We start from the raw sequence: 21,327 nt of genomic DNA, 5'->3' as shown, positions 1-21,327 counted from the left end.
AGAGCCCTGTGGCCTATCACTACAGACTTACCTCTCTAGATTAACAACAAAGAATTTATCCATACTTTTGAGCAACGTTTTCTTCCTGACCAGTCACAAATGGCCCGATTGTACAGCCCATGCTCTAGTAAGATCCATAAGAAATCCCCCCACTGCTGAAACCTACGCTTCCTCACACCCCTGCATGCCGGGTTGCAGAAGGCTTTGCAGGGTACAGCTGAGCTGCTGTGGGGCACCCACGGGAGGAGACGTCCCAGAGCTCAAGCAGCATGTGCCCCTATTGTGCAGGTGGTGTCCCTCCAAACGGGGAGTGGGGGAGCTGGGGAACCAGAGGCCACCCAAAGCTGCTCAGGATGTCCTTGGCATGGTCAGCACCCTCCCCTGCAGCTCCCGGTAACTACGCTCTCACAAACCCCCACTCAGGAGCCAGAGCCCCGGGGCAGGCCGAAAAGGAAGAGGGCGAAGCCTGCCCCATTAGCACATAACGGCATGAGCAACATGAACCCTCGAGATGCTTAGAGACGACCGAGGGCACCACAACAAAACGCCCTCCTTGCTTCAAAGCCCTTTTACCGTCTCTTTCCTGCCAGAGGGTGCCGCGAGGTGGCATCGCTTCCATTTCACAGGTCCCAGAGACGCTGTGCCAAAAGTCACACAGCAACCCGGCAGTGGGGATGGGTGTCCGAGGCCCCGTGCCCTCCCCATGGCCCACCTCCCAGTCTGGGGCCCTCCAGGCAGTTCCACATCGTTATGGCTCTCCAGCCTCCCATCGCCCAGCTGGGCATCCAGACAGGAATATCTCCTATGGGAAGCTCCCTCCCCAGACTCCCTCGGTGCCCCCTCCCACTCAGCTCCCCCCTCTCCAACACAAAAGTCAGGCGCCCCCTTCTCAATGTCAAACCTCATGCTGCGCCCTCCGCACCTCCAAGCACCCAAAGGCGCTCCTTACGGCACCGCGAGCACAGAGGCGGCCTGGACTCACGGACAGGGGCTGTGACACAGAGAGGGCAGCGAGAGCCTGAAGGTCACACAGCAAATCAGAAAGCACACACCCGACGCACAGCACGCGTCCACTTCCACGTTCCCACTGAGGGCCGCACAGTTCCGGGAGGTGCTGCAGCAAGGGGGCAGCACCCAGGGCCCAGGTGCCGGGAGATGCAGCTTCCTGCCCGCCGCTGCAGCTGCTATTTATAGCCGAGCAGGGAGAAGCCAAGACAGACAGGGTCAGCTTCCTGCACGGCAGAGCCGGCCGCAGCCTGGGAGCCTTCGAGGGTGACCCAGAGGGGAATGGGCTGGGTCAGGGCAGACATGGGCTTTGATGTCCAGGATTGGGCACATGGTGGACCCAGGACTGTCCCCGGTCACTCCCGAGGGCCACAGTCCAGGGGAAAGGGATGAAAGCACAGAACGGACCCTGCCCATGACAGCTGCCCACCAAGCAAGGAGCTTAGGAGCTGTGTGTCCTAAGCCAATGATATCACCACTCTGTGCCTCAGTGTCCCCATTTGTAAACAGGGAAACTAACAGTTCTGGCCACACCAGGTGATTGTGAAGCTTAGATGAGCTAATCCAGGTGGTGCCCAGCGAGCCTGCCTGCATCGTGCCAGCTCAGGGCCCTCTCTGGAGCACCCTCACCTCTGCCCCTCCCTGCTCAGACACCAGACAGCAATGCTGGGTCAGGGGGCACCCCTGCACCAGGACACGTGCAGAAGCAGCAGCTCTCTCTACTATACCCTCCAGTGTGTGCACAGCTTACAAAGCCCAGGGAGCCCGAGCAAGTGGCAGGCACGGGGGCATCCCAACCAAGCCCCAGGGCACACACAGCGGTGACAAGGTCCACAGGATGTGTACATGCACGGGTGTCATCGCCATAGCAGTCCCAAGTGTCCACTCCCCTACGCACCGGGAACTGCAGTTACCCCCATTCTACAGATGCAGAAACAGAGCACAAAGTGACAGAAAGAACTATGCTGAAGAAACACAGAGGGCCCTACTGTTCCCAGAGTTCGCCGGGGTCTCCTATCTTGCCAAACAGTGGAGAAGTCTTGCTGGCCCTGGGAACCCGCCCAGAAAGCTTGCAGTGGGTTTGGACCCCCCAGAACTTGGTTCCTTGGGGAGAGGAGCAAGGGCCAGGAAGGATCCGCCTCGGGCCACCCATCCATGGGAACTCGGGTTTAAAGTCCCTCCCTGGTCCCTGGGGTCGCCTGGTTGTGATGCCTCAACTTCCTCCAAAAATTGGCAAAGGGAACACCCACACAGCAAACTGAAAACAGTAAGCGCTAGCCCAGCCCACACGGAAGGCTTCTCGGTGCTCCCAGCGCCAGGCAATAAGCACCTTCATGTAGGACCTCACAAAATGCTCAAGACAACCTCGAGAAACGAGGAATCCGATTATGCCAATTTTATGGATGGCGAAATGGAGGCATGAACGCTGAATTAGGCAAAACTTGGTTCTTCCACACCCTGGCCACTCTGGGCCTCTCTGTGGGCTTACGTTCACCCATGGAGCTCAGGGGCCAAGTGCAGTGCTAGCAAGGGGTGGTCACAGCCACCAAGGGAGGGACAGAGAGGGAATGGCCACAGACTCAGTGACCTGGAGGCTCTGCGGGAGCAGAAGGGGGCCACAGGCCAGGGAGGGTACAGGTGTTAGGCACAGGGATGAATGGATGGATGACCTGGGACCCCCGACGGGCACCAGGGCACAAGGTGAGGACATGCCCAGCCACAGCCCAACACTCAACACATCCACGAGGCACGCACGATGTGCCCAGCACTGCTCTAGAACCTGGGAGACAGACAGACATCCCCACCCTTGTGGAACGTCCATTCTCGCAGGGATGACAGACAACAGCAAGATGAAAACGTGTGAAACTATCATCAGAAGATGGCACAATGGGAAACAAGCGAGGGAGGGAGGGGAGAGGGTGCAATTTTCAATGTGAAAATATCAGGCCAGGCGCGGTGGCTCACGCCCATAATCCCAGCGCTTTGGGAGGCCAAGGCAGGTGGATCACCCGAGGCAGGTGGATCACCTACTAAAAATACAAAAATTAGCCCTGCATGGTGGTGTGCACCTATAATCCCCGTTACTCAGGAGGCTGAGGCAGGAGAATTGCTTTAACTCGGGAGGCAGAGGTTGCAGTGTGCGGAGATCACACCACTGCACTCCAGTCTGGGCAACAGAGCAAGACTCTGTCTCAAAAAAAAAAAAAAAAAAAAAAAAACAGGCCAGGCGTGGTGGCTCAACCCTGTAATCCCAGCACTTTGGGAGACCGAGACAGGAGGATCACGAGGTCAGGAGATCAAGACCATCCTGGCTAACACGGTGAAACCCCGTCTCTACTAAAAAAATACAAAAAAACTAGCCGGGCGAGGTGGTGGGCGCCTGTAGTCGAGCTACTCGGGAGGCTGAGGCAGGAGAATGGCGAAAACCCGGGAGGCGGAGCTTGCAGTGAGCTGGGATCTGGCCACTGCACTCCAGCCTGGGCGACAGAGCGAGACTCCGTCTCAGGAAAAAAAAAAAAAAAAATTCGAGAAAAATGTCAAAGGACTGAGACAAGGTCTGCGGATACTGGGAAAGAGTGCTCCGGCAGGGCGAGTGCAAAGGCCCCCTGGCAGAAGCTGCCTGGTGCATTTCAGGAGAAACAGCGAGGCCAGTGTGGCCGAAACAGAGTGGGCAAGGGGAGCAGACTGCAGAGGACAGGCCACGCGGGGGCAGAGGGCAGAGCCTCAAGGCCCAGTTAGGGAATCGGCTTTCGGAGCAGCAGCGGGACTGTCCTGCCCCGGGTTTTCCTGCCCTGGATTTTCCAGGCCTCTCCCTGGCTGCCGCGTGGGGTATGGGTCTCAGGGTGACCAGTGAAGAGCCAGTTGTGATGGGAGCTGTGTTCGCTTCTAGAACTGCTATAAACAAAGCCCCACACACCAGGGACTTAAAACAACCCACTGTTACTTTCTCACAGTTCGGGAGGCCAGAGGTTCAAAATCAAGGTGTCGGCAGGCGTGGCTCCTTCTGGAGGCTCTGGGGGGGCGTCTGTCCCGAGCTTTCCTCCCAGCAGTCCCTGACACTTCTTGGCGTCCAACCACATCGCTCCAGTCTCTGCCTCCACTGTCGCACAGCCTTCTCCTCTGTGTCTTGTGTCCTCTTATAAGGACACAGGCCACTGGATTTAGGGCCCAGCCTGCTCCAGGATGACCTCTTCCTAATTAAACGCATCCACAAAGACCTTGTTTCCAAATAAGGTCACAGCCTGAGGTTCCGGGAGGGACGTGAACGGGTGGGAAGGTGGCAGGGGCACTGTCCAACACCATGCAGCAGCCTAGGCCAGGGCACGATAGTGACAGAGGATGCGAAATGGTTAAAAAATATCCAGGAGGGTGGCAGATGGCATGGGTGGGTGGCGTGGCAGGTTAAAGCAGTGTCTCCCAACTTCCCCAGCTTGCCATCCTCCCCTGGTTTACCCAGCAGTGGGCATCACCCAAGAGCCACCGCCACACAGAATTCCTCCCAAATCCTGACCCTGTGGACCTGGCCAAGCCCCCAGGACCCTGGAAAGGCCCCCTGACTCCTGCCAGGCTCCAGAGGGCGACATCCCCTGCAGGCCCCCATGCTGATAGGCCTGGCCCAGCCTACGGAAAAGCCCAGCCTGGGGCCTAGAGCTGCATCCTGCCCCCACCCCACCCCGCAGGCTCTTCTCTTCAGCCTCAGGAGCAGGGCTGGCACCAGGCAGGTTCCCATGGTCACAGAGACACTGTGGCCACACTGGGGCCCGTGTTCCCTGAGGGTCTCAGCAGGTACCCAGAGTTCAGTGTGAGGACAAACAGAGTCCTTAGAGGCCCTCCCCTGCGGGTCTGGCCTCTGGGCCTAATGACTTAAGAGCATCCCCAGACAGATCCCCTGGGTCACAAAGAAAAATCAACTGCCCCACCCACCCCGCCTCCAGACCTGGCCCGATGTTTCCCCAGCCCCACCAAAGAATTGTGGGGAGCGGGCCAAGGGAAGGCCACAGGTGGGCAGGCGGAGGGCGTACAGACCTCCCTGGTGGTAAGAAAGATTCTGATTTTTGTTCAAGAAATGGAGGGAAGCCCTGCAGGCTGATGAGGTCAAGTCACTCTAGCTGCTGTGGCTCCACTGAGCTGCCTGCAGAGAGGGGACTGTGGGTACAAGACGGCGGCCAGAGAGCAGGCAGGAGGCGACTGCAGTCCCAGGTGGGCCATCGAGAGGGGGCTGGGACCACGTCCCTCACTCCAGGAGGATGCCCAGAACAGGGGCCTGGGGGCTACGGGGGTCAATGGTCCACTTTTGCATAGGTGGGATCCAAGGTCCCTTTGGGACATCCCTGAGCAATGGCAAGGAGACTGCTGGGTCCACCTCCCTGACCCTGGGGTCAGTGCCGTGGGCCCATGAGTGACAGACAGGAAGGAGGGGGAGCATGACATGGTCTGCAGGGACAAGTGCACCCCAACGGACCCCTGAGTGCCTTTCACTTCACAGCCTGTGAGGCCACGTGTCACTCATCACCCCATTTCACCGCTATGCAAACTGAGGAACTCTGCATGGAGCCTTTGTTATTGTCCAAGGCCAGGTCACTCAGACCTGTGGGGTCCCTCCAGGTCCACTCATCAGCCCTAAAATGCAAACACAGGCCACGGAAAATCAAGTGAACCCTGAGAGACAAGAGACGGAGAGGGCCTCCGGACCCCAGAAGAGACTGACCCCCAGGAGCTGCCCAGCCCGCAGGCACATACGCACAGACATGTGCAAGCCAGTGGTGACTTGTCACCCAGGTCTGGTCCAATTCCACCTTCAACAGCCCACCTTTTGACTTACCTTTCCCCCCACTTCCTTTCCAGATGCAAAGAAAGGTCAGCAGGAGAAAGCGGGGGGCCTGAAGCATCAGCCACAAATCCAGGTTGGAACCGTATGGCCCAGAGGTCCCTTGGCTTCAGACGCACTTGCAATATTGCCTCCTGAGGTCTCTGGGTACCATAGTGCTGAGCCCCCCACCTCCAGGGCATTCCCTCAAGTCAAGCAGTTCTCAAGGCCCCCATGGGCTCTCAAATGGGATGTCTTTCACCATCCAAGTCACTCACTGTCATCTTCCCAACTCGGACCCCAAAACCATGCTCAGTTCTCACCCAGGGTCTGACCTTGGTTAAAACACTCCACAGCACCAGCCTTTGGTTTCCTCCTGTGGAATGTTGGTGCAGGGGATGGTGCTATGAAAGCATCTTGCAAAGTGTTTTCTTTTGCTTTGGTCCTGCCTGACCCATTCTGCCCCTCAAGAACTGAGGCACTTTCAGGAATGTGTAAGGTAAGATAAAAATCAGAAAGCATGGTGGGGGAAAAGGGAAAAAAATGAGAGATAAACAAATCCAAAATCAGGATGAAGTAGATAAAGCCAAAATATAAACCAGTGATTGCGGAAGGCAGGCTGCAAATTTGGCTCTGAACTTCCTAGTAGCCAAAGCAAAGAAGGAAACACGATGGATTACGGCTTTGGAAAATTGTGAAAACGATGCCGTGCCACAGAGTAGGTGCTACAGCAACTATATACCACTCTAAAGAAGGCATTACAGTCTCAGTCATCATTTAAGAGGTCAAAAAATTGTGCCAAAAATCAGGCCAACTGCTTGCTGCCTTAACCATCCCCCTTTTCCTATTGCATTCTACAAGAGCAAATTATAACCATAAGCATCAGCGTAACTCAGCAAGAACAGTAGCCCAAGCTAGAAGGAGGGCTTTTAGGACCTACTTGGAATGACCTTCAAACTCACACCCCTCTCTGAGCCATAGTTTCCTCAACAGGGAAACCATGCAAGGCTACACTGAGGTTTAAAACAGTGAGGTAGTATATTAGGGATCGGCAAACATCTTCTGTAAAGGGCCAGAGAGTAAATATTTTAGGCTCTGTAGGCCTTCCAGCCTCTGTCACAACTACTCAACTTTGCAAACGTTGTACCCAAAAGCAGCCACAGACAGACAACATGTAAATGAGTGAGCGTGGCTGCGTTCCAACAAAACTTTATTTATGGACACCAAAATTTGCATTTCATATGATTTCACATGTCATAAAATATTATTCTTCTTTCGATTTTTTTCAACCATTAAAAAACGGAGAAACCATTCTCAGCTTGTGCACCATTTAGAAACAGGTGGCAGGCTGGCCGGATTTGGCCCAAGGGCCATAGTTTGCCAACTCTTGCTTTCTATGTTCCACAGTCGGCTCCGAGACATATTATCACATAGGATGTGACTATGACGGCGAAAATCAGACCTGAATATATGGCGTGATACCACTTGCGTGTTTGTTTTTAAAGGGAACGCACACATACAGTCCATTTAAGGCCGACATATGCCGAGAGCATCTCGGAGGAAACTCAGGCGCTGGAAGCTGTGACTGCCTTGGGGAACAGAAACCGGGAGGCCAGGAACCGAGGGAGACTTTTACGCAATGTGTTAATTTTCTTTTTTACAAGTCAATGCATTTTCTTTCATTTAAAAAATAAGCTTTTATAAAGTCCAAAGCAACTGGCAGAGTTTTGAATGCATTAGTTTTTGTTTTTCTACATTCTTCCCAAGAAGTATAAAAAGCAACATTATCCCCAAAAATGTTAATCAAAGAAGTCCATGATGTATTAAGTTGTATCATAAAAAAATAAGTATGATCCCACTTAGAGAAAGCAGATAGGTGTCTTCTGTAGGTACCTGCTTATGCAGACAAGACACCAACAAGGGTGGCCGGGGGATCGTCCCTGCTAACCTAGGATTCCTCTGGGTCCGGCTGGGTCAGCCCCCACGAACCTGCACAAAGGTTTTTCCACATGAGCTCAGCACCGGGAGGTAAGAATGGCCCACACTTCACAGGGACCTGGAGCTGTCTCCTGCGCTTGAGAAGTGACAGCTAAGGAAGGATGTGGGAAGACAGCTCCATATAGTAGGAGTCACTATGGCCACACTGCCCAACAGGGTCAGTGGCCACCAGCCACAAGTGGCTACTCAAATTTATTAAAAACTAAAATTTCATCCCCCGGTTGTGGCACTGGCCTCTCTTCAAGCTGTGACTGCCTTGGGGGAACAGAAACCAGGAGGGCTGGAATGGAAGGAGACTCCCCCAACACCTTTGGGCAGTTTTAATGCCCAATGCCCCACATGGTTCTTGGTTATGGTACTGGCATATCTAGAACATTCTCACCACTGCAAAGTTCTACTGGACTGCGCTACCCCAGAGGCTAGTGGGAGAGGAAGACGGGGAGGACAGTGAGATGTGGGAAGAGGAAGGGGACAGACGGCAGAGGAGAACGGACCAACCCAGAGGGCACTCCGGGCTAGGTTTGGGAAAAAGGACCGCTGAAAGGGGAAGACCCTCCAGGATGGCACCATGCAGAGAAAACACGTATGAAAAGGGAAAAAAAATCAGGCCGTCTCAGTGGCTCATGCCTGGAATCCCAGCGCTTTGGGAGGCTGAGGCAGGAGGATCACTTGAGCCCAGGAGTTCAAGACCAGCCTGGGCAACATAGAGAGACCCCACCTTTATAAAAAATTTTAAAATTAGCCAGGCATGTTGGTGCACACCTGTCATCTCAGCTACTTGGGAGGCTGAGGCGGGAGGTTCATTTGAGCCCAGGAGCTCATGGTTGCAATGAGCTGTGATGGTACCACTGCACTCCAGCCTGGGTGACAGAGCAAGACCCTACCTCAAAAAAAGTTGGGGTGCAGGTGGGGCATTGGGGAAGGAATCAGACACCAAGAGCCCAGGCCCTGCTCTGAAACACAGAATATGACTTCACCCAACCCTCTGCCATCGGGTTAAGTAGTCATTAGCCACAGCCACAGGTGGCTATTTAAATTTAAGTAAATTAAAATTAAATAAAATGGCCAGTTCAGCTGCTCAGTGGCAGGGACCCACTTTTCAAGTGCTCTCGAGTGACAGACACCTAGTGGCTAAAGCACGGGACAGTGCAGCCGCATCATCTTCCATCATCGCAGGAGTTCCCACACAGCCCGTCTCAGGCTACCCTCTAAGGCTGGCATTATTTTCCTTCCATCCCTTTTAAGAATCAGGAAACCAAGGCCACAAGGTCAGAGGCTTCACTCAAGTTCTTAATAAATGGAAGCACGATTCGAACCCTGCTCCTATTTTCAGCGACCAGGAGCAGAGGGGAAGCTCAGCCCTCTCCCAGGAGGCCTCCCCAGTCCTCCCCACAGCCTTCGCCCACTCTCCAGGCTGCCCATGACCTCGAAGCACTCCAAGTGCCTTACAGACACTAAGTGATTAAAGACTAATGGAAAACCTCAACCTTCAAGGGCACAGGGAGGGAGCTGAGCACATTCGTGAAACACCAACGAGCAACGGGAGAGGAGGCCACCATCTCCAGAGGGCAACAAGCTGAAGCCTGGGGCTCTGGAAAAGAGACGGGTCCATTAGAGGATCCTTCCCAGCAGCTTTTAAGAGGGAGGAATGGGTGATATCAGAGCAGCCTGTAGGTGAGGACCTGGGTTCACACAACAAATTCTACAGCAAGTCTTTGCTCTCCAAAGGATGAGCCAAAATGGACACAGCAGCTCCTGCGACACACAGGAGCTCATTTGATCTCACAACCATAAAGTCAGAAGCAGCAGCAACATCCCCATTTGAGAGAGGAGCAAACTAAGGCTCACAATAGGTAAGTAACTCATTCACAGTTTGAAGCTGCAGAGCTGAGCAGCAAACCCAATATTCATGCCCTTTGCCCCTGAAGGCTCTCCACTATGGCACAGGTGGCCAGCAATGTGCCCATTTTGCAGATGAGGGCCCCTAAACCCTGAGAGCAAGGGACACTCACCTGGACCCACTGCTTGTAAATGGCCAAGCTGGAACTTGCAATGCTAAATCGGCGGCTCCCTGGGACGGCGGATGAAACACTCCCAGATTGTCCTCTAGTATCTGTTTAGGACAATTCTTTCTAGATTTATAAACCAAAAGCTCCTTCCTCAATCAAGGCTAGCCGGAGCCAAGTGGGTAGGGCAGTGTGGAAGTGCCCAGGCTCAAAAGCCTCACTCTGCTCTAAAATAGACATGATAATAACAATGATGCTAAGTTCATTCATCACAAGCACAGGTCCCTCCACTGTGCAACCTCGGGCGAGCCTGGACCTGTGCCCTCATCTGTAAAATGGGAATGAAGCCGCCATCCGCCCCAGGGCCTCGCTGAGCAGAAGCCCTCCGGCTACACAGTACCCCAGGGTGACGCCCAGGCCTACGGGCACTCCAGGCCACAGAGCTTTGCTGCTGCAGCTTTCTGGAGCACCATGCTAAATAATTCAAAACCATGTTTTCATTTCAAAATAAACACAGCAGTGTCGCCAAGGCGAATGCCAAATTTGCATGAATGTTTAGGATAAAATGAGACCTCAAAGAAATGCCAAGCCCTACCCTTCTCCCCAAACCCTGGGGAGAATGAGTTCTCAGTCTCCTGCCCACCCTGGGACAAAGATCCGTAGGTGCTGCTCCAAGAAGAAACATCATTTCTTTCTTCATAACCTCTATGGCAGCTCTGCAAAGCAGGTCTGCAGTAAATTCCTGCTGCACTAACATGACTGTGAATAATCCCGGGTCTTAATTCGTAGTTCCACATTCACGCTGTGTGACCTTGGGCAAGGCACTTAACGTCTCTGTGCCTCAAGTTCACCATCTATAAAATAAGATAATAAAAGCACCAACTCATAGAGGGGTTATGAAGAGTAAACAAGTGGATTTGTGTAGAGCACAGTTCCTGGCACACAGTAGGTGTTGGTTCTTATTACTAGTGTATGATTCATAGCCTTTTCCAGCATGGAGGCTGAGAGTTTGCCAGATGGGTTGTAAAGTCAGTTCCCTGGCTCCAAGCTCCCTCAAAAGATGCCCAGCTGGCCTTTCCCAAGCATCACTTCCCTGGGGACCCCATGCACCCACCTAGGGACACAGACCTTCTGTCGCCCTTGGTCTGGGCCTAAAAAACCTGGCTCTCCCCAGGCAGCAGCCCAAGCTTGGGACCCTCCTTGCCCCTCCCCTGGGCACCCCGGGCAGGAGTTACCAGCTCCCACTGGCAGTTCCCCAGTCTCAGAAGTGTCACCTGGGGAGGCTGCTATTTAGTGCTTGAGATCTGAAGAGGAAACACAGAAGAGAAAACACACACACACAAATAAAATCTCTCAACCCCCCACCACGGTCCGAGGCAGCATTTGTGGGGCTTTTCAGTTCAGACAGCGTCGGGAGGAAGGGCTGAGAGCCTGTCTCCTCTGCCTTAAAATCTCCCTTCCTACAGACAGGACCCCAGGAGAACCCTCCGGCTGGGTTCTGCGTAGGTACCACCCCCCCTCCCATCTCAGGGTGAAGCACCAACTTCTCCACCTACACTCTCAGACGGGGGTTGGGAACACAGAACTATGAATGCGCCCCCTCTCAGCCAGGGGGAAACTGGGCCAGGCAGCCTCCACACCCAGCATGAATGGCAGACGCTGGGGGCCAGGACTCCTGGGGCTGCCTTCCAACTCCCTCGGTGGGTGTCTGCGCTGCCAGCGCCCCCTGCCCCCGACCCGCAGGCCCGGAGAACAATCAAGCCCTCCCCAGTCCAGGGCTTCCATGCAGTAAATTCGTGTTTGCAGAGCTCTGGGAAATCTTTAGGAGGTGGCATGAGTATTATTAATTGGGGAAAAAGAACAGATTATGCCAAATAAATCCTTCCCACGTAACCAAATCCTATCCGAGAGGGGGAGGGGGAGGGGGAGCGCGCAGCCCCAGGAGGGGTCTCCATCCCTCACCAGGGCCTGACAGCCACATTACCATTTACATGGATTTATCAATAGTATTGATCCCCAGCAGCGTAAATAGCTCAGTGGGAAGAGGCCAGGGCTGGGGCCCGCTGCGCTCCCGCCCCCATGTCTGGGCACCGGCACCACAGATTCCCCCGGCACCCGCTGGCGGTGGTAGCAGTGAATTTCCAAGCAGGGACATGGCAGGCGGCTCAGGGAAGCCAGACAGGGCCTGGGATGCCCTCGCAGCCGCGCTGCCGACTCGCCAGTCACCGCTGGCTCCACCCCCCACCCCCACCCCCACCCCCAGCTCTACTGGGCCTGTCTCAGTCTTTGCATCTGTTCAATGGGTGGGGGCACCTGCCCTTCTCCATCCTCTCCGGACAAGAAGAGGGGGTGGGAAAAGGCCCCCTCCCTCCCCGAGATCTCCCCAGTGTCCACCCCCAGGCAAAGGTAAGGTGGCCCCTTTTCACAGGGCTTCCAGAGCACGTTGGATTAAAGGCCAACTCTTATAACCCAGGAATAATAATACCGACACAGCAGTCATAGTAACACATACAAGTACCAAGGGATTCTTATGGCCGGATGGTCAGCTCTCACAACCACCCTGTGAACTCAGTACCATTTTGACCCTCATTTTGCAGATGGGAAACCTGACAGGCACAGAGAGGTTAAGTATCTGTCCAGGGACACATTGCCAGGAAAGTGGCAAAAGTCAGATTCAAATCCAAGGAGCTGAGGTGCAGAGTGGGCCATCCCACCTCACTGCTGCCTCCCGTGGCTCGGCCCCTCCCTCCTCAGCACTCCCAAAAGAGGCCACCCACGAGGTACACAGAGAGCCGCTGATATCAAAGCTGCCGCAGGGACCCAGACCCGGCCGAAAAGGGGCAAAGTCAAGGCCACCGGTAACACATCCCAGCGCGCCCAGAACTCCCCCACCCAGCCCACAGGGTCCTCCCTTTCTCCCCTCCTCCCCTCTTCCCTTCCTCCAAATCTGCAAAAAGGAAATAATAATAATAATCATAATAAAACCAGTTCTCACCAACGGGGGAGAAGGGAGGGGGAGGAAGGGAGGAGGCTGAGCCAACAGAACAGATCCGCTCCCGCTGCCTGCACCAGACCCTCGGAAAGCCGGAGCGCGCGACAGGCGGCGGGAGGACACTCGCTTCCAAAAAAATAAACCTACAATGTAAAAATAACGCCGGGCGCCCCACGCTAATTGGGCCCGGGCGACAGCAGCTCCCAGGTAGAGCGTGTCTCTCCCTCCCGCCCGCCGTGCCCTCCCACCCTCGGCTTGCTCCTCCTGCAAGTGTCTGGGGCGGGGAGGGCGCACCCCACGGGTGCCCTCACTCCCCGCAGGCTTATGAGGAAGCTGCCCTCAACACAAGGGCCTGGGGCTTCCCAGTCCTGCCCAAGTGGGATCAGCTCTGAATTCCAACTTCGCAAAGTAGTGGCATCCCAAGTATCCGCACAGCCCGGGGGAGGGACCAGGAGGCGGCCCAATGAGGCGTCACCAGCCACGGGAGGCAGGCCCAGACACCAGGAACACCGGCTCGCGGGGGAGGGGGACCAGGGGCGCCTCTCCCGAGGGACCCCGCCCAGCGCCCCGTGGCCCCACGCCCAGGAGGGGCAAGGCTGGCTCTCCCCCTCGGCTGGTGGGAGACCCCCATGCGCCCCTCCACAACAGCCAGGCCTGGGAGCTAGGGGGGCCATCTCCAAGGGCTTTCAAACCCACGCTGCCCGATGGAAAATAAGGCGCAGTGTCACCCCCCCCCAGGTCCGGGGCTGCACCGGGGACAAGGGACGCTTGGCGCCCAAGTACCCAGAGCCGGCGCACACGGTGGAGGGCCGCTCTCTGCATTTCCAGCGCGCCCCCCGCCCACCCCAACGCCACTTCCCTCCTTCCCGCCCCCTCGCTGGGGAGCTGGAGTTCCCCTAAGTTCCCCGGCGCCCCCGAGCACGCGGGTCGCAGTGTCGGCGGGGCGCCTCGCTCCCCAGCAGGCCACCCCCCGAGAGCGCCAACTCGGGAGTGCAGGGGCCCCGCCAACTCAGCCGCGTGCGCCGCCTGATCCTCCCCGGATCCCCCGGAAGCGCGCCCCGCGCCTCCCCCCCGCCCTCCGCGGGGACCCTCGGCCCCAACTCACCTCGCGGAGGTGGCAGCGGTGGCCCCCGGGCTTGGGGCGCGCTCGGGCCGCCGGGGCGCTCAGGCAAGTGGCGGTGCCGATCGGGCTGGGGGCGCGCAGCAGGCCCGGCCTCGGGTCGGGACGCGATCCTCCCGCCGCCGCCTCCTAGGGCGCCGGCCCTGGGTCCCCGGCCCGCAAGTTGGCGCGCATCGCGGAGCGCAGGGCGCGGGCGCAGGGCGCAGGGCTCGGGCGGGGCGCGGGCGGACGCGGGGCTCCGGTGCGGCCCGGCCTGCCCGCGGCTCCGCGCTCCCCGGCGGCCGCGGCGGCGGTGGCGGCGGCGGCGGCGGCGGCGGGAGGGGGAGGAGGGGGCGGGGCGGGAGCCCGGGAGGCGGTGGCTCGGCCTCCCTGCTCCCGGCTCCCCGCCGGCAGCGACGCGCCCCGGCCCGGCCCCCTCTGGCTCCTTAAAGGGCCCGCGCCGCCCCTCTAGGCCCTGCGCGTCCCCACTCGCGCGCCCACGCCGCCACACACACAGACACGCACGCACACACTTGGGCGCGACGCCGAGTTTCTTTTTGGCAGCTCCCGGAGGAGGAAGGAGGGGGGAAGCGCCTCCCAGCCTGCCCCTCCCTCTTCTCCTGCGGGCCCGTGGGCCCTCCTCCTCCTCCTCCCCAGCCCCACTACCTCACTGGAATCGCGTTTCACCTATTAAATTATAACTCTAGAGTGGCCGCTGGATGGGGAGGGGGCGCGCAGGGAGGGCCCCACACAGGGCCTTTTAGGAGCAAGCACGGTGGGGCACTTGGGGATGGGAGCAGACAGTAGTGCACAGAGCCCTCTCCAGGCAGGAACACGCTGGGCCGACCCAGCCTGGGTGAACACACTGCAGACTCACCACCCACCATGGACCTGAGATGTCAGATCTCACACAGACAAATACTGGGACACCCACGCGAGTTCACAGCACCCCGGAGGGCACAGACACTGGAATGCCAGTTTCCTGAGGGCAGAGATCTATTTTGTTCACTGCCCTATCGCAGTAGGGACCCACGAATGTGTTGTTGAGTGAACTCCCACTTGGGGACATTCAGGGACACAAATGCAGAGACAATGCAGCGAGAGCCTGTGTCCCCCACCCCCTCCACACACACACACACAAACAGACGCACACTTCCCAGAGCGTGCCCCTGGGAGCCACACATGCCCGGCCTGCACAAGCATGCAGTCACAGAAGGCACACATGTGCTCGCTCCCCCACGCACAGGCAGACACTCTCTGCTCCAGCAGGAACCTGGCCCCGCTGGCCGCCCTGACAACCCAATGTCCTCATTTACCCCCTCCTCCCACCCCCTCCAGGTTTGCCCTCTCCAACCAGGGGAGATCTCTTTGAACAGCAGAGGGCACTGGGAGCCCCGGACCTGGAGCCTCCCTCCCTCCCTTCTCTTCTGCTTTCTCCTAAGATGCTGGAGAGTTTGAATTTTTTTTTTTTTTTTTTTTTCAGTTCAACTTTCCTTTTTTGGAGTGACGTCTCAGCAGATTCAGTTCTGCCATCTGGCAACATCTGAGAACCCCCAGGGAGAGCAGGGAATGGCTGCGGTGAGGAGGCAGCCGCGTGGTTTCCAGAGGCCGGCGCGCCTCCCGCCTCCGCCAGGATGCTGGGGTTGCCGGGCTCCCCTGCAGCCAGATCCCTCTCTGCCCCCTCGGGCTTTTAGTTATGGAATTTTGGGGGGCTGGAAGGAGCCTCTGGGAATGACAATGTCTGGAAAAAGGGAAGTGGGTGTGGAGGGGAGCAGTTTGCAGACTGAAACAGGAGGGGTCACAGGTCAGTGTCCACCCCCTCCTTGTTTTGGCCCCACCAGCTCCAGTTCTGCCTAGCCAGTCCGTCCAAATCCACAGGCAAAAAGCTGGAGCCACAGAAGGAAGGCCTAACCCCCCCACTTCCCCCACCAAGGGTCTGGAAGAGGGAAGCGAGGCAGGGGAGCTACTCTGCCAGCCCCAGGCCGCCAGGCAGCCCTCCTGGCAGCCCTCCTGTCACCCGAAAACCCTCTGTGATTTTGCATTTCCATGAGATTCAACTCTATTTGAAGCTGGAAGAGGGGCATTTGGGGTGTCTTCAGGGGTTCTCCCAGCTTCTGCCTCTCAAGGGCTCTCTGAAGGCATAGAAGCGGGCCAAGTAGGGGGTCTGTCAGCTTTGTAATGTCCCAAGCGTCACCTGAAAACCCCACACAGGAAGCCTTATCAACTCAAGCGCCAGTGTGCTCGGGCCCGACCATGTCACAGATGGCAAGACTGAGGCCAGGAGAAGGGGCGGCATTTGTCCGGAAAGGGATTGGCCCTTTCCTGTCTGCTCCTGTTTCCTGGCTGTGGGTTGGGTTATTAATCTCACCCTCCCAGACGACGGGGAGCAACACTAGCACTGAGCAAGCACTTACCGTGGGGGAAGCGAGGGTCCCGGTCACAAGTAGGGAAACAGGCCTGGAGAGATGAAGAACCCGACTTGCCAGCCTCCAGCAGCAGCCCGTGATTCCAAATGAGTGCTGGGAATCTGCACTTTGGGGAGGTCTCAGCTGAGCCCGCCCCCTCCCCCAATCACAGACTGGCACCCTAGTTTGCTACTCTGTTTGCTACTGGGCTCTGAGTGACAGTCCATGAGCAACTAATGAGAACAGTAGCTTTTAAAAACGGCCAAAGAACACTGCACACAAACAGCCTCCCCGGGGGGCCCCCTGGACTGTGAGTTAGTAACAGTAACATCTAAGAGCTTACCAAACATCTCAATTGCCTTTGTGAGGAAAAGACTTTCAAGGTACCTGTTTTACAGGAGGGGAGACGGAGGCTGAGTTAGGAAGTCACCATGGACACTGGGAAGCATGTTGTATGTGTCGCAGGCCAGGCTGCAGCTGGCTGGAGCATGCTGTATACATCCAGGGGGCTCCTGTCCAGTTGGCGCCAAATTCCGCCCCTTGGGCTTTGTCTCTACATTCTCCCATCCAATCATTCAACCATTGCTTCCTAAAGACTCCCTCCAATCATCCAACCATTCCTTTCTAAGTATTTGTCAAAATAGTCCAGCTCCTGCCGTCCTCAACACCTTTGCACTTGCTGTGCCATCTGCCTGAGACTGTCATCTTCTGTCTTCAGGTCCCAGCTCCTTAGAGAGTCCCTTGCAGCAGGGCGCAGTGGCTCATGCCTGTAATCTCAGCACTTTGGGGGACCAAGGCAGGTGGATCACCTGAGGTCCTTGGCATATTTTAGGGTCAAGCCATTGGTTCCTCTGGGTAGATGGGACTCCCAGGAGCTTGAGGTGGCAGTGAGCTGTGATTACACCATTGCACTCCAGCCTGGATGACAGAGTAAGACCCTGTCTCTAAAATATGTTTCATTTGGGCCAGGCTCAGTGGCTCACAGCTGTAATCCCAGCACTTTGGGAGGCTGAGGCAGGCGAATCACCTGATGTCAAGAGTTCGAGACCAGCCTGGCCAACATGGTGAAACCCCATCTCTACTAAAAGTACAAAAATTAGCCGGGTGTGGTGATGCAGGCCTGTAATCCCAGCTCCTCGGGAGGCTGAGGCAGGAGATTGGAACCCAGGAGGCGGAGGTTGCAGTGAGCTGAGATCATGCCACTGCACTCCAGGCTGGGCAACAGAGTGAGACTCCATCAAAAAAAAAAAAAAAAAGTTGTCTTTGTTAGCCTGACACCCAAGAGATGCCCATTCAGGCTAATCAAGTTCACATGGTCATTCATGGTATCAGATCAAATTCCAGCCACTCCTGGAAAAAATTCCCCACCTTCACGGCAGGCCTGGAGGAATAAGGCATCTATAGGGTCAGGACTCAAGCTGGAGGACATGGTGCCCTGAGCAGCTTTGACCCTGGCTACCCCAAGAGCCCTGAACTGACCGCTGGATCATACCCAAGGGGCCTATGTCACACTATCTATCAGTAACAACCCAGAAGACACCCAAATGAGCATTCCTGGGGCCAAGCCTCACATGCACACCTAGAACTGTGTCCGTGTAGAAAAATCTTACCTATATTTTTCTTACTTTTGACGTGCTTTGAAGCAGAAGTTGCAAACTGGACGGATCACCTGAGGTCAGGAGTTCAAGCCCAGCCTGGCAAACATGGAGAAAACTTGTCTCTACTAAAAATACAAAAATTACCCAGGCATGGTGGTGCATACCTGTAATCCCAACTACTCAGGAGGCTGAGGCAGGAGAATGGCTTGTAAGCCAATATCATGCTACTGCCCCCCAGCCTGGGCGACAGAGCGAGACTCCATCCCCCCAAAAAAACAGAAAGAAAGAGAGAAAAAAAGAAAAGCCCACAGAACCTGGCAGAACAGCCAGCCCAGAACTGGAGGAGAGGGTGAGATACGCCAGGGCAGGGCCCTTGGCACACCCTGCACCTGTCCCAAGGCATTTTTATCTTATTTTTTAGAGACAGGGTCTCACTCTGTCACCCAGGCTAGAGTACAACGGCATGATCACAGTTCACGGCAACCTCGAGCTCCCGGACTCAAGTGATCCTCCTGCCTTGGCCTCCCAAAGTGTTGGGATTAGGCTCAGCTACCCTTCTTTAAAACACAACAGCCACCAAACCAAATACTAAATGCCTTCTGCAGGGAAGCGGGTGGACGATCAGCGGGAGCAGGCCTATTTGTGGCCCCTGCAAAGCGTTAGTTCTCCAAGCCAGTTTTCCACTCAGCTGTGGGTGGTTCCCACCCAACATGGAAGGATCGGTAGGGGTGGGAAGTTAGAACCTTCCTCAGTTGTAAAGGGACCCTCTTCCAAAGATGTAGGCAGGAAGGTGCACTGAAGGCCCTGACTTCACCACAGTGCAATACATCAATGGAGCAAAATTGCACACTGTTGACCCTGCCACCCCAAGAGCACTGGGCTGCCCATCCCAGAGCACAAGCAAGGGGCCTGTGTCACACCGTCAGCGACAACCCAAAGGACACCCAAATGAAGAGCGCGCCTGGGGACAAGCTATGCAGGAGGAGAAGCCTGGTTTCAATGATGGCATCACGGTTTTTTGGTTTTTTGCTTTTTGTTCTTTGTTTTTGAGATGGAGTCTGTCTCTGTCACCCAGGCTGGAGTGCAGTGGCAAAATCTCAGCTCACTGCAACTTCTGCCTCCCAGGTTCAAGTGATTCCTCTGCCTCAGCCTCCCCAGTAGCTGGGACTATAGGCACGCACCACCACACCCGGCTAATTTTTGTGTTCTTAGTAGAGATGGCGTTTCACCTTGTTGGCCAGGCTGGTCTCAAACTCCTGACCTCAGGTGATCCACCCACCTCAGCCTCCCAAAGTGCTGAGATTACAGGCATGAGCCACAGTGTCTGGCCCACAGTTTTATTCAATATGTAGTTATTAAGCACTTACTGTATGCTGGGCATGGTGGGATCAAGCAGTGAAGGAGACCACCCTTTGTAGCCACAGAGAGTTGACACTCAAAAAGGAAGTTATCATCAATCTCATGTGCTAAGCAAGGATCCTCCCTGGACATAAAGAATCAGGCCCTGAAGCCAGCCCTTTAAAGGCTAAGAAAAACACCCTGGCATTCAAAGCAAAGTGAAAGTTCAGAACATGGGGGATTGGCAGGGGACAGGATCTCTTGGCCCTTGTCCTTTCTGCACAGAGGAGTCCAGGGGCCCTTCTGATCTCACAGTCCTGCAGAAACCTCACTGAGGATGTCACTCAGAGTCCCCAGCCAGCCCCCACTCCCGCTTGCTGCAAGAAACTGCAATGTCACCCTCAGCTTCCTCTGCTCCTTTATTTAAGACACTGTTTACTTTCAGAAAGAATGGAGCTGAGAACAAACTCAGGCTCCCCTCTGATAGGCCCAATGATCTCTGAAGATCAGCAGCTCACTTTCTCCCAGGGGTTCCCCCTCGTTTCTGGGGTGTTGTCCCACCAGGGCATCTGCTTGAGTCTTTGCTCTCAGGCACCATGGGTGGGAGCACAGGAAGGCCCCATCTAGGGGGGCAATCCAGCAAGGATGACATGGTCCCTGTAGTCTTGCTCTCCTGAATGGCCGCCGTGGGGCTGCCTAGGTGGATCCTGCCATTTTCTCCAACGGGACAACCCGCAGCTGTGAACAAGCCTGAGAACAAGCTGTACAGTTCTGTTCCCGTGGAGGCAGACCTCCCAGATACATTGTTTAGCGCAAAAGCACGTGCAGTGCTCGGTGTGCAGTATGGTACCTTTTGTGCAGAAAAGTAGGGAGGAGTAAGTGTGCTTAGGCTGCCGGCTACGCATGATACTTTTTTGCATATATTAATGGGGTACTAGTGCAATGTTGCTACATTGTTATGTTGCATTGTGGTGAAGGCAAGGCGTTAGGATGCACCCATCACGGGAGTGGTGCGCCTTGTGCTCACCAAGCAACCTCCCACCATCTAACCTCCTCCCATGTCCCCATGCCTCTCAGTCTCCAATTCCATCATTCCACACTCTGCTTCCACGTGTACACATTGTTTAGCTCCCACTTGTAAGTGAAAACATGCAGTATTTTTTTTTTTTTTTTAAGACAATCTCACTTTGTCACTCAGGCTGGAGTGCAGTGGTGTGATCTCAGCTCACTGCAACCTCTGCCTCCTGGGTTCAAGCAATTCTGCTGCCTCAGCCCCCTGAGTAGCTGGGACACCACCATGCCCAGGTAAGTTTTGTATTTTAGGTAGAGACGGGTTTCACCATGTTGGCCAGGTTGGTCTCAAACTCCTGGCCTCAACCAATCTGCCTGCTTTGGCCTCCCAAAGTGCTGGGATTCCAGGCATGGCCCACTGCGCCCGGCCAGTATTTGTCTTTCTGTGTCTGAGTCATTTCACTTAAGATAATAGTCTCCAGTTCTATCCGCATTGCTGCAAAAGACAGGATTTCATTCTTTCTTACAACTAAATAGTGTTCCATGGTATATAAGTACCACACTTTCTTTATCCAATCCTTCACTGATGGACACTTGGATTGATTCTATATCTTATATGCATGAAGACTTCTGCAAGGAGATTAATTCAGGAGTGCCCACTGTGTGTGAGGCACCACACTATGTGTGTGAGCTACAGCAGTGAATGAGATAGGCAGTCTCTGCCTCCATGGAGCTGACGTTCTAAAGAGAAGGATGCATAATTAAAACTCAATGAAGGCCGGGCGCGGTGGCTCACGCCTGTAATCCCAGCACTTTGGGAGGCGGGCGGATCACAAGGTCAGGAGATCGAGACCATCCTGGCGAACACGGTGAAACCCCATCTCTACTAAAAATACAAAAAATTTAGCTGGGTGCGGTGGCGGGCGCCTGTAGTCCCAGCTGCTCAGGAGGCTGAGGCAGGAGAAAGGCGTGAACCCGGGAGGCGGAGCTTACAGTGAGCCGAGATCGCGCCACTGCACTCCAGCCTGTGTGACAGAGCGAGACTCTGTCTCAAAAAAAAAAAAAAAA

At 55.6% G+C, this 21,327-nt stretch overlaps 1 protein-coding gene across 1 annotated transcript in view; it reads right to left on the bottom strand.

The window, feature by feature from the left end:
* The window catches only part of NCOR2 (nuclear receptor corepressor 2), a 240,411-nt gene extending 226,204 nt beyond the window's left edge, over nucleotides 1–14,207 (bottom strand). Inside the window, 1 exon segment of the mRNA XM_030938910.1 lies at nucleotides 13,914–14,207. The gene's annotated coding sequence lies outside the window, so the exon portion shown is untranslated.
* Nucleotides 14,208–21,327: the final 7,120 nt, after the last annotated feature.

The sequence above is a fragment of the Rhinopithecus roxellana genome, chromosome 10, assembly GCF_007565055.1.
Source record: "Rhinopithecus roxellana isolate Shanxi Qingling chromosome 10, ASM756505v1, whole genome shotgun sequence".
Taxonomy (NCBI): Eukaryota; Metazoa; Chordata; class Mammalia; order Primates; family Cercopithecidae; genus Rhinopithecus; species Rhinopithecus roxellana.
The sequence above is the reverse complement of the archived record's forward strand: the minus strand, read 5'-3'. Positions and strand labels throughout refer to the sequence as shown.